At 39.6% G+C, this 13,989-nt stretch overlaps 1 protein-coding gene across 7 annotated transcripts in view; it reads left to right on the forward strand.

The window, feature by feature from the left end:
• Ackr2 (atypical chemokine receptor 2) overlaps positions 1 to 13,989 on the forward strand; it is a 51,784-nt gene that overhangs the window by 12,808 nt on the left and 24,987 nt on the right. The window contains exon 1 of one of the 7 annotated variants that reach the window (XM_071600203.1): positions 9,927 to 11,999. The exons of 5 other annotated variants lie outside the window; for them this stretch is intronic. The gene's annotated coding sequence lies outside the window, so the exon portion shown is untranslated. Of the gene's footprint in view, positions 1 to 9,926; positions 12,000 to 12,042; positions 12,249 to 13,989 lie in introns of those variants that run through there. One more of the 7 variants, XM_071600208.1, reaches the window with a different exon arrangement.

Genomic DNA, 13,989 nt, shown 5'->3' on the forward strand with positions numbered 1-13,989 from the left:
ATTCAGTGGTTTTAAATATATTCACAGAATTGTACAATCATCACCACTGTCTAATTCTGGAATATTTTTTATCATTCTGAACACAAGTGACACCCATTAGCTGTCACTCCCCATTGCTGTCCTCATCTCTACCCTTGCAACCACTGTTTTATTTCTCTATGTATTTGCCTATTCTGGAATTTCACGTAAATGGGATAATATAATATGTGGGCTTTTATATCTGGTTCTTTTACTTTGCATGATGTTTTCAAAGATTCATCCATGCTGTGGCATGTATTATTCTTTAAAATGGCTGAATAATATTCCACTTCAAGTATATATGCCACTTTTTTTTCAGTTTTCATTTTTTTTCATTCATCGGTTGATGGACATTTGTATTGTTTCCACTTTTGGCTATTATGAATAATGTTGTTAGGAGAATTCACATACAGTTTTTTTCTAGGGACATATGATTTCAATTTTCTTGGGCATATTCCGAGGTGGATAATATTTAAATTTTTCAGAAACTGCCACGTTATTTTCCAAAGTGGTTGCAACATTTTATATTTTCAGTAGCACTGTGTAAGGAGGTTCCATTTCTTCACACTTGTAATTATCTTTCTTATAAAATTATAGCCATTTTTAATGTGTTTGAAGTAATATCTCATTGTGATTTGTATTTCCCTGAGAATATATATTATTTCAGTTCTTAAGATATTGTGTTCAACTACAACTAAAAAAATTTTTTAAATTTATTGTGACTTGCTATGTAGTCTGTCCTGTAGAATTCTCCATGTGTCCTTGAGAAGAACATGTATTCTACTGTTGTTGGGTTTGACTCTTCTACTTATATGAGTTTTTAGATGTTCACTTTTCACCTGGTAAACACTGTTCATCTTTGGAGATTGAGGTCCAAAGAATTTCATCTATTTTATCTTTCTTAACCCATCTCCCTGTGGATTAAGAAAGTAATGTACAGTTTCCTCATTTGAACTTCTATCACTTGCCAGTTTTTATAACTGTGTTATAATATTTAATACAAGTCAGTCTTTCTAAATTCTGATTTTAGGGTTTCTTTGTGCAGGGACTATTTCTGATTTCTTCCTCTGAAACTTTATATCTGTTGGTAGCTTTAAAGCATGCCACTGGATGGATGAAATAATCTAGTGGTCACTGAGGACCTCTTAAACGGTGAGCCTCTTAAACATAGGCTATGTACTGTGGAGACTGGAGCAGAAGAAAGGCAGTGCATTCCACCTCTTGGGAATCTACAGTTTAGTTCAGAAAACAATATGTCTACAAGGGAAACCTTAAGACAGGATTTGACCAAGTGCCAAGATGGGGGCCCTAGGAAGTTGGCTTGTCTACTTTATCTTTCTCCCTATGAATGAGAAAAAGACTTGTGAGGTAGGAACAACCCTAGAGTCTTCTGGTATCTGTTCATCAGCCTCCACTTGGACACTGTCACCCAGAGGGAGAGGCCCCAACACTCCTTGTCAGGACTTGATGATGGTTGTTTGCCAACTTTGGGTAGTGAGGAAAAGGCAAATTGCCTTTTAATTGTAATACGCCCTTCAATATTCTCCATAAAAGAAACTATAAGCCCTAAAGAATATCTGAAAGTCAACAGGGAGAGGAAAGCTCTGGTCATAAGCTCTAACCCTGCTGGAATAGGTAAAAGGATGCTTATATTACATTTCAATTACAGATGAGGAAAGTCAGATTGAGCTCACCTGAGAGGGTCACATCAGGAGGAGCCCAAAGGGGTTGTTTTCAAAGCCTGTTTTTCTCCTAGAGCTCACCTGTTTTTTGAGGCCTGTCAGGTCTGAGGGCATGAGACCTGGAGGGGTGGATTCATCTCGCATGCCAGCTAGACACTTTATTCTTTCAAATTTGGGACACAAACTGATGATTTCTGGGATAATTGGGGGGTTCCTGGTGCTTTCTTATCAGATACAATGTGATGAAGAAGGTGTCAAGCTAGATTTAAGCTCTTCAGTAACCTGAGAATAGAATTATTTATGAAGTGTAAGACCTTCATTTTTAGTAGTACCCATAAGTAAAGCAGGAGGACAATACAAGCAGGGACTCACAGTTTTACAGAACAGTGGATTAAAAGGTATCTTTATAATGATGGTCATGGACACATTTATTGACAGCCAGTTGAGGGCAGAGCACTGCTAGGAGAGGGGAACATCAAACATACTGAAACTGGAAGGAATTAGAGCATTAGAAGAGGCACAGAGCAGGTCTCCTGGTATAGAATGGATTTGAGCAGGGTGGAAAAGTGGGTGAACTTTACATGGAGAGAAAGGGGAGAACACCAGGGGTCAGCGGGAGGACCATAGAGGTTGGCATGTGTAAGATACACATTTCATCAATGCAGAGTATACAGAAGGTGGCAAATTGGACTTTGGTAGGGGTAAGGCACAGGAAAATTGCTGTGTACATGTTCACATAGGTGTGTCAACTTCCAAACAAGATTAGCTCACTTGGGGCAAATAAATGATCCACATAACTGTGCTCCAGGCAATAGCTGATGACTCAAGTAATCCTTCTATGACTTCTCAAATTTTCTTCCTGAGGAGGTCAGGAAAAGGGGAGAGGGTGGGCCAGGAATAATGGGCAATTCTGGGTGGGTCCAGGTGAGTCACCTCTTCCCCAATGCTGATACCAGGAGGCCAGGCACAGAGCTTTTGCTTTGGCTCCTTATTCTCTTCACTTTCTTCCCAGTCCCAGCTGTCACCTCTTTCACACTTTGATTTTTCAGGTGGGCTTCTGGAGTGTAGAAGCTCTCATTGTATAGTTAGGACAAGGGACAGATTCTTCCTAAGCATGAAGATTTCAGAGTGAAGACTAGAATGGTCTATTGAACACCAGCCCCTTTCATCTCCACTCTATGCTCTGCCATGTAATTTTTTTTTCCGAGTCTCTTCATGCCATCTGAGAGGCAAAAGGGACATAGAACAGGCCATAGGGAAATTTGAAGGGGCTGTCCTTTGACTGACTGCAAGGTGTTCCAGGGAATATGTGTAGAGGTAGAAGGAGTTTGACGCATTCCTCCCAAATGTGTCATAGCTAACAAAATATGAAGTAACAGCACCTCTCAGAGGAGCAGAGCTGTAATGCAGGACACCAAGTGCCCACCTGGTGAGATGTGGTAAGGTCTTTTGTGTCCTTCCTGCCTCCCACCACAGGTGACACTGTGTTTAAGTTCCATCCCTGGGCTCTTTCTCTTTTCTGAAATGTTTTGCTGTTTCTGGCAAACATCAAACACAGGACCTGTTGGTCTGTTGGACAGTCTGAACTCTCTTGTATCCCTCTTCACACTCTTCAAAATCAGGTACATTCTGTTTTTCTTTAGTCCCAGTAGATGTCTATGAGCAGCTCCATGTAGGTGAAGAAGGGAACTCTAATCTCCCTCAAGCCAGTTAATTCTAATGTTTTTGTTCTGTAATATTTGGATTGGTGTACCAGAGATGACTCACAACCCATGGTTTTCTGAAAGTGATCCTGGAACTAAAATTTCCTGAAACAGAAAAGGGAACTCTCATCATGGCCAGATGGATTCAGAGATCTGAGGAGACAAGGCTTAAACGGTAAAAGATGGACTCTTTTACTGCCCCCCACACCCAAGAGAATTGGCAAAACCTCATTAAGGATATCAGAGAAATTCTTTTCAGGGAAAAACTTCTTATGGACCCATTCAAACACCCCAAGAATGAAAATACACATCTTCCATCTCTAGAGGAGGTGTGCCTGGGGTCGCTTAATGCCTGCCTTTTTCAAATCTTCGCTGCTCTGATTGTGATGAATGAAAATCTCTCCCTTGCTGCTGCTACAATGTTAAGATTTACCAATGGAACATTTTGGCGGGCAATTACTTCTATTGTTGGCAGAGAAATGCCCTCTAAACTTTGCCTTCCAGTACTCCAGTTGTGGAGGGTCCTACTGGTCAAGTCATAGCCCAGGGTTTCCTGCCTGCCAGCCCCAGCTGCTGACTGTGGACAGCTCTGGCTGCAGCAACCCAGTAAGCTTCTCTGCCATCCAGTGGCTGCAGTCACACTCTCCCTAAGAGATCTGCATCCTAGCCTTGAAAGGAGCCCCTCCCCTTTCAAGGTAATGCCTTCCTTAAATATTCTCCTGCACCCCATGGTATTTATTTAGAGTTCTCTTTTATTCTTTTGTAGTAGTTATGTCTCCTGAGTTAATAAGTGAACAGCTTCCTGTTCAAATTACTGTGGTTACTGTCCTGACTCTCCTTCATGGACCATGATGCCCAAAATGCAATTATTCGTATTAAGAAATTTCTTTTTATTAGGTTTTGGTAAGTTCAAAATCAACTGAACATGTGGAAAAACATGGGTCCTTATAATACTAGAAATTAAACAAAATAATGCAGTACCAGTTTATTCAGTCAGAAACCATGCCTATGAATTTTCTACTTAGAATTGGTTTTAAATTATCTTATGGTTTTATGGTAGTGAAATAAAACTCTGGAGACTGAGATTCTTGGAGAGAGCTAATTCTCCCCTTTTTCTAAGAGTATCTGTACCCAAAACAATCTAATAGCAGAAAGCGTTCATCTTTTAAGATGTTAGGGCCATTAGCTGTTAGAAATTCAGTGCCATCAAATTAGAATGGAAAAAGCAGCACCAGTCCATCTGCTAGATTCAGGAACTACATTACTACACACAGAATGTACAACTAGGAGTGATTCCAGACTAGGTCTATTCAATAGAAGTAAGTGAGCTATGTATCATTTAAAATTCTCTAGTAGTCACACTAAAAAGGTTAGGAGAAACAGGTGAAATGAAAGCACAAAAAATTGAAAATGTCATTTCAAGATGTAAGCAACACAAAAATATTGCAATCTTTTCCATTCTTGTGCTTGTATTGTCTTCGAAATTTGGTGTGTATTTGTATTAGGCAGCATATTATTAGTACAATGAAATACCTGAGGAAATTAATTTTATAAAGAGAAAAGGTTTTGACTGATGGTTCTGGAGGTTCAAGTCCAAGATCAGGTGATTCCATTGGTTTGGATATTTTGTGAGGGTGGGCATATCATGAAAGGAGTGTGCTAGAGTGAGCAGAACAGGGAATAGGGCAGGGTCCTACTATTCCCTTCAAGGGCATGTCCCCAATGATCTAAACCACACCAGTGCTTTCTACTTTTAGAACTTCTCAGTTTGGACGAGTCACTTCTCAAGTTCTCAATGGCCATATAATAGTTAGTGGCTATTGTACTGGACAGTGCAGCTCTAAAATACAATTTACATAACTAATGAGAGTGACAGTCTAGGAGACAGTATTTAAAAACAAACTATTACAAAATCAGACTCTATTCTGTAACTTTATTGATCATATTAATATTGTATTGAAAAACCATTTTCTTTTGTTAGATAAAAACGTTATTGATTACATGTATTTTTTCTAGGAATCAAGATTTTCAACATGAAAGAAGTACAAACACAGAATACCACACAAACACAAAAGTACGACACAGAACTTAGGAACACTGTTGTAAGAATTAAATTTTAGGTATCATATGAACTCTCACCCATATGTGGAAAAAAGTATGTATGTGTTCAGCTCTGTCAGCTGCAGTAGCTCAGTAGCAAAATCATTTCATGATTCCATTTTGACTTTAAAATGCCTTTATTCTGTTAATAGGGTCCTTAGAAAAATGGCAGATTTTATGTTTGGGAGCTTGGAGCACTCTTGTGTATCTGCCAGAAAACAAGGATGTTTTAAAAAATTAATATGATTATCTGAAAACGACCCAGGAACCAACCAAAAGACAGGTTTTAAAAACTGAGAAGTTGTGACAGTTGAAGCATCAAAAGGAGAATATGGCTGTGAAATACTTGAAGCTGTTAAAAGACATGAGTTCATAAGAATAAGGAAAGCGAAAAGTGAAAAAAATATTCTAAGAACCAGGCATAGTGACACATTTATAGTCCAAGTACTCAGGAGACTGAGACAGGAGGATGGCTTGAGCCCAGGAGTTGGAGGCCAGCAGGGGCCAGCCTGTCTTTTAAAAAAGTGTAAGAGATAGTAGATGGCTTGTTCCTCAATCCTGTTGATGTTAAATTATTTATTAGTATCATGGAGAATACAGAAATATTAAAAATAGCAGTTAAGAGACACTTTTTGACTCGTGGAATATTAGAATGAACCTGTAAATTCTGATCTTGAGTCAATCAAAGTCAGGTAAAATATCCAAAATCTAGTTGGATCTAATTTTAAGGATTCTAAGCATTTATGTGGCCCTATGAATATGAATGAATATGCAGTTCTATACAGTGTTAATACTGTAAAATTAAACAGAGACTTTACTATGGAACATTAAGTTTAAAGATCTTGAGGTATTTATATATCTTTACCCTTAGATATAAATATGTTTACATATCTTAATATAGGTACATTTATATGAAGATTTCAAACTGATGAACTTGGATAGGAGCTACAGACTTTTAAGGAGAAAAAAATGGATAATATATAAGTTGAATACAGGGAAGTAGCTTAGATGATCATTCCCTTATTGATGTAGTTAGGTATGTATTTATATGGAAGCTTTCTTTTCTGAAGTACTTCAAAGCAAATCTCAGACATCATCATTCAACCCAGTTATGGCCCCCTTGAAGTTATGGAATCATTAATATAATTATATAGAGAGTCTGGTGTTGCCCATTGGGGTATCAGACAAGATCCTCAGCCTCTTATAGACACTGTCTGCTAGTAAATAGGTTCTGGTGTAGTAACTGCCTTCTTAGGTGAGTAAACATCTTTTAACCTAGAAAGCTTTGGAATAAAACAAATACTTAAAAGACCCATTTGTATTAATATTTTGTGCATGTTAAGAAGCTACTTTGTATATTTGCTCTTTTATGTATTTGTTAAAGAAGGACAAATTTAGTTGGGGAGAATGATGACTCTGTCAATCCAATTTGGAAAGTTTGAAGAATTTAGATGTTTTTATTTTAAGGTGAAATCTTACTAAATTATTCTTACTATTGGAACATCTATGTTACTTTTATTTATAAGCTTAGTGTATTGGGTTTATTAGTATGAATTAGTACCAGGAAAGTTTTAAATTAAAGCTGTTGAAGTACATGAAGATAAATGCTTGAGATAAAGCAGTCCACCTGGGAGACACATCCACAAGCACACTGTTCTGATCCTCAACCCCTTGTCACTTTCTATGTTGAGAATGATAGCAGAGGCCTGCATAGAAAAGGCTGGCTGGACACCTGTATGTCCCTTTCATCTAATATAGCCTACATTGAGGTCCTGCCCCCTGCCCATCTAAGTCTGAGCATTTTATTAAAGGACAAAATTCATCGAATAAGAAATGTTTGGTGTGCACCTGGGTTCGCTGAACACATGCACGCCCTTTCTTGTGTCACTAGGAGTAAGGGAAACACCCTGTAAGAGCACTGGAGTGTTGGAAGCCATCTGCTGGATCTGAGTAGGCATGATTTATTCTCCAGGAAGTCTTAGGAGACCCCTACTGGACCCTGTATGCTACTGCAGTCAGAAGAATTTACCCAGAAGTTCAGAAAAGATCCTCCAATCTAAACAGACTAATATTCACATTTTGTGGGGCAAATTTTCTCAACGTGCATATAAACCACAAACAGTATACCACTTAAAAACTTCAAAGTTGCAGTGAGATAGAGCAAGTCTGCAGCATTAAAAAAAAACTTTGCAATAAACAGGCTTGCAGTGGCCTGAAGCCCTTCCAAGGATTAAGGTGAACTTGAGCTGCAACTCCACAATCCACCAGGTTCCAGGTCTCAGGCCCTGTCAACCTAGTCATCTAGATGGTGTTTCAGTAGTTTCATTCCACCCCAAGGGGTTTCTTTTTTGTGTCCCTTTCTTACTATCAAGGTGCTCATTTAGGTCCTGGGTTCCTCTGCTGGCCAGGGCACCTGGAATCCATACAGCATGCTATTCTAGCGGGATACAAGATCTATGAAAGGAATTTCAAGAAAGCTCAGGCGGAAAGAGCCCTATGACATTCTCTTGACCAAACAAGCCACAAACAGAACAAAGTGAGCCTGGGTACAATTCAGAGACCACCAAAGCCTTGTGGCAGCTTAGCATAGAAAGGAAAGGGGGCTACTATGTGGGATTCAAGATGAACTCAGAGGCTGAGAGGAGAGTTGTGAGTTCAAAGTCAGACTCAGCAATGCTAAGTGCTAAGCAACTTAGAACTTTTCTCTAAGTAAAAACTGAAAAGCGGCTGGGGATGTGGCTCAGTGGTCGAGATGCCCTGAGTTCAATCCCTGGTACAAAAAAAAAAAAAAAAAAGATGAACTGAAAGACAGCTGCAAGGTTGTTTCACAGGACTGCAGTAATATTCCAGAGGCACAGCCTGAGGACTTGTGTGTGAAATGGGAGACCACTGGGCTCATAGCCACCATAGTGTTCTTATGTCCTTACCTTGCTTACCTCTGTAGTTTACTGTGCCCATAAAGAAGGTCCTTCTTTGCCACTGCTTCCCACCATGTCTTTCTTTCAAATGTCTTGCAGTGGTAACCCAGTAGTTGGTGTGCAACAGGTTTTAGCATCTTCCCTAAAATTCTGATTCTTGCATGTATCACTTTTGGGACACAATGTGTAAAACCCCATAAAATTTCTCCCATCCCTGAATGCCTCAGACTTGGATCTTCCCTGGAATAGACTGTTTTGGTTAATGGAATTCTTTGACTAATAAAGGATATTTGTATTCAGGATATATAAAGATCCCTCTAAAAATAGTAAGAAAATCATGGATTTATGAGTTTTTTTCTACCTCTGGTCCTGGGAATTGAGATTGTGAACTTGAGAGGCTCATTTTAAAATTTGTGGGGATTCTTGAACAAGGTCTGTGGACTTAGGGATGCCATTGTGGGTTGACAAACTAAGGAATTGTCTCTTGCCTCTGTAAAGGAAAAATAAAATGGCTCATGAACTCATAATTGTGGCTCAAGGTAGATAGAAAAGGATACCCATAAAATTACAGGGTTATCCCAGGATCTTTGTTCCACAAGAGAGGAACACTCCTTTAGTTGGTCAGGAGATCCTAGACATAGGTGGGCACTCATTAAAAGTTATTAGTTACAAATTAATTATCTAGGTTGCAAGGTGCATTCCTAATGTACCTGTTATGCTGCTTAGGGTTTGCTTGTCATGTTATTAAACAAATCTCCTTCCCACCTCTTAACTTTTTGAAAGGCTAGAATTCTTTGTAATGTCAAAGGACATATTTATAGTCTACTAAATATACACTGTAGCAGAACATCTATAAATGGTAGGAAACAAAGAGGAGGGCACTCATATTGGTCGTTTATTCCAAAAGTTCAAGTCTGAATGGACAGAAACCTTTAACATTTGACTTTCTGTACAGAAACTATGACCATTCTTATAAACCTTCAGTGTTTTGCTGGGCATAAACCATAACCTTTTAAAAAATGTATTTTATCAGAACCCCTTTCAAAGAACCTTCCAGGGGCTGGGGTTGTAGTTTAGTGGTAGAGTTCTCACCCAGCATGTATGAGGCATTGGGTTCAATCCTTGGCACCACATAAAAATAAAATAAAGGTTATTATGTTCACCTACAACTAAAACATATTTTTTTAAAAAAGAACTTTCCAAAGTTTTCCATTATAGGCTCATGAATCTTAGGCCTAACTATAAAAACTAAAATTATGAAATTTCTAGCAGAAAACAGAAAAAATCTTTTATGACATTAAGGTAAACAAATATTTCTCAGCTAAGGCACCAAAGGCACACTCCGTCAATAAAAAATAAACCATTTGGACTTCACCAAAATCAACAACTTCTAATATTCAAAAGACATTGTTAAGGGTTGGGATATAGCTCAGTTGTAGAGTGCTTGCCTTGCATGCACAAGGCCTTGGGTTTGATCCCCAGCACCAAAAAAAAAAAAAAAAAAAAAAAAAAAAAAGTGTTAAAAACACATCACAGACTAAGAGGAAACACTTGCAAATCATATCTCTGAAAATGTAATACCAAGAAAACAACCTGGTTTTGTACCAAAAAGGGGGGCAATATATTTGAAAAAATACACTATCAAAGAAGATATATGGGTGGCAAGCAAATATGATCAACACCAGAAGTTTGCAAGGAAATGCAAATGAAAACCACAAGAGATACTGCTTCACCTTAGAGTGGCTAAAAGTAATAAGACTGATGATATCAAGTACTTAGGAGGGTGTGAAGCAATAGAACTGATATTTTGCTGGTAGAGATGTGAGAAGGTGGAGCCCCCCTGTGGAAAATAGTTTGGCTGGTTTCTTACACAGTTAAACATATTACAACAGCTATTCAATTCCTATGCATTTACTCAATTGAAACGAAAACCCATGGACCCCCCTGCAAAATCTGCACATGAATGTTTATGTAAACATAATTTGTAAACATAAATTGTAAATATATGTCCCTCAGCTACAGAATGGATAAGCAAATTGTAGTACGTCCATCATGTTGGAGGGAATGTGATTGGGTACAATTATTTTGAAAAATGGTTCTTCAGTATTTACCAAAGTCAAACCCAGAAATTGCATTCCTAGAAATATACACAACAGAAAAAGCTTATACAAGAATGTTTACAGCATTACTACTCATAATAACCCATAATAAAGAGTATATAATAACTTAGAGTATCTAATAAAGACTCCAGTTTGGACGTTCTTCCATGACAACTTTCAATCCCCATCACTCTGCTTTCTCTTTTGCCTACACCTGGATATGCCCATAGGAAAGCCCACGGTTCCCTTCCTTGGCACAGGTGGGAAGTTCGACCTACACAAACTCCAGCCTGGATCCTCCTGCCCTCTGCCTGACCACCGTATACACCAGAGCCACTTGCCCCTTCTTTGGCCCAAGCCAAACTGCCCCACTTGAGGGTGGGCCTGCCTTTTGAACCCTCCTATGAGTGTGTAGCATCACCAGTCTGGAGCTCTGAAGAAGTTTGGGGTCAGGGGGGTGATAACTTCCCTCCACAGAGCAGCCTCGAAGCAAACCGTAACCTGGAAACTACTCAAATGTTGAGTGAGTGAATGAGTGGATAAAAGAAAAAAAAAAGCCTATTTACCTAATGGAACTTATAGAATAATGAGAATGAATTACAACTTCATGTCTCATGATGTTGATCTGAAGAAACCAAACACAAAAGAATATAGAGCTGTTCCTCAACAAAGATCCCTGATAAACCCATTACAAGTTGAAAATAATGTTAAATTGAAAATGATTTAATACATTTAAATTGCCAAGCATTGTAGCTTAGTCCAGCCCACTTTAACCATGGTCAGAACTTATGTTAGTACCTAGTTGGGTAAAATAATCTAACACAAATGAAGTTCTGAATATTTTGTGTAATTTGTTAATACTGTACTAAAGGTGAAAACCAGAATGGTTTTGTGGGTACTCTGTCTCACCATTGCAAAGTTGAATGGCAGGATGTCTGTATTCCTTGACTACATTTTTAGAAGCGACCTATTATATGCTGGCAATCAGGGAAGTTACCACTATTATTAGGGTGGTTAGGACAGTAGGTGACTGTAAAGGGGTACAGAGGCAGTGCTTTTCTGTATGTAAGACTCAATCTGGGATGGTAGTGGGGAAGGAGAGGGAGGTGAGAGGGGTAAGAGAGGATGGTGGGATGGAATGGTCCAGCTCTGAGAAGTTCCTTGCTCCCATTTCAGCAGATTGAGTGTGAACCAGCCCCGCCCAGTGGACAAATGTGGAAGTGCACATCAAAGCTTAATACTTTGGGTGGCATCTCTCAAAGACCTCTGGTGGTGGCAGCTAATTTTGGGGATGGGGTGTAGATTATGGACTCAGCAAAGGAATAGAGAATCCCCAAACACTCTGAGGCCAGCCTTTTTTTTTAAAGAGAGAGAGAGAATTTTTAAAATATTTTTTAGTTTTCGGTGGACACAACATCTTTATTCTTTTTATTTTTTATGTGATGCTGAGGATTGAACCCAGCGCCCCGCGCATGCCAGGTGAGTGCACTACTACTTGAGCCACATCCCCAGCCCAAGGCCAGCCTTTTTGTCGTACTACAGAAATCTGGGCTCATCCATACTGAGAAGACAAATGACATCTCACAGGAGAGAAAGGAAAGTGAGAGGGAAGGTGGACCCTATACCAGCTTGAGGGCTCCACTGTCTCCAGCCTTGACCTCTCACCAGGCAGTCCTGGACCGGTTTGGGAATCACCTTTACTCAGGTGCTGGATGCTACTCTAGGAAGGTAGGTAGTAATGCCCATTTTACAGGTGAGGGAACGAAGGCCCAGGTAATTTGGCTTATAAATGGCAGAGCTAGGGTTCAAACTCAGTTCTCCTGACTCCAAGTTCCAGCTTTAAACCATGACTCTCTTCATAGAGCGTGTCAACCTTTTTTTGTGTGTCATGGCTCCCCCTGTCCATCTGGCAAAACCTACGGGCCTACCTCAGAATTATGTTTTAAAAATAAGTAGAATAAAATACTTATGATTACCAGTTCTGTTGAAATTGCCAAGAATTCCAGTCTTACTGAAAGATTTTTTAAAGTTGTGACACACACACATATATATATTATTGATTGATGTCTTAAATTCAAGATCTAGCTGTGGTTCTGGGAAAAATAAAGTTTCCAGGAAGTGATTATAAATATTTTTAGATGTCTGGTATGATGGTAATGTGAAATGAAACTGTCGTGAATTTTATGGGTGAAAGAGTCATGGGTCACATTCCCATGGAAGGAAATGCTAAATTTCCATCAGAGGTTAGAGAAGATAAGGGCGTAAACTTGTTCCCATCGGAGCCCGAAGATTACTCTTACATGCTAGGTGTGGGCCCACCAGGGTCTGTGGACCCTGAGTTAAGACTCTTGGAGTCTGTTGCCTCTGACTCATTTCCCCTTACCCTTGTCTATTCCCAGGTTTCTCTAGAAAACTGCCTGCAAGTTGGTAACTAGCAGAGAGAGCTGGGTGCTCACTAAACAACAAGGCCACAGACTCCACAGACACTTCCTGAGGCCTTCACTGCCTCAATGGTCTGTTGGACCCAGAGATACATAGAGGAATAAGATGCAAACTTCCCTTTAATAAGCCCCCTTCTGGTAGAGGTGAGGTCCCTTAGTAGCTTATAATGAAACTTCAAATGAATCAGCAGACAAGATGTGAGGCTCTGGGAAAAGAAGCTTCATCCCATGGCCAGGAAGTCCAGGTGGAGTCTCTAAGAGGCAACACAGGCGCTGAGGATGGTGATAGGTTTGTGGGGCAGTGAGCTTAGTGATTAGGTACACAGACTCTGTCATGAGATGGCTTGGGTTTAAAACATGGTTCTATTGCTTACTAGTTGTGGAACTTCATGCAAGTCTCTCTGATCCCTCTGCTCCAGTTCCTCATTTGTAAATGGAGGTGACTCTGATACCTCCTAGCAGTGGTATAAAGATTAAGTGACTTTAAGTGCTGTTAATTATGATGATGGGTTTGATGGCCATTGGAGAAGTGGACAGAAGGGTAAGGCCTTTCTAGGTGTCAGGGACAGCTCGAGCTGTGCAGAGACTGGAGCCTTTCCTTATGAAAGGAACTGGGTAGGGACTAGGGGCTGCCGGTCTGATGACCTAAGGTGGAACACAGACAAGCATGCTTTTATTTTATTTTGCATCGGGAATAACATCAAACCTGTGATTTTACCAATATTACTCCCAAAGACAGGGTTAGACTGAGTAATTTAGGTTTTAAAAAGTGATAATTTGATTAGAGAGTGCATTCATACGCCCTACGCCATGGCAAAAAAACAGGGAAGCTGTAGTGATGGCTGCTTTGAGTCACTGTATTGGAAGATGGGAACTGCCTTCACTTAATGGAATTTTCCAGATTCTCTTGGCTCAGCCCAAGAATCCCCCAAACTCTGAATAGGACCCAGAGGTTGATGCAAACACATGGTATGTGGAAAAAGCCCAGCAACACCACACCCTTTAATTTCTAGTAACACTAATAGGCA

This window comes from Marmota flaviventris, chromosome 1, assembly GCF_047511675.1.
Source record: "Marmota flaviventris isolate mMarFla1 chromosome 1, mMarFla1.hap1, whole genome shotgun sequence".
NCBI lineage: Eukaryota > Metazoa > Chordata > Mammalia > Rodentia > Sciuridae > Marmota > Marmota flaviventris.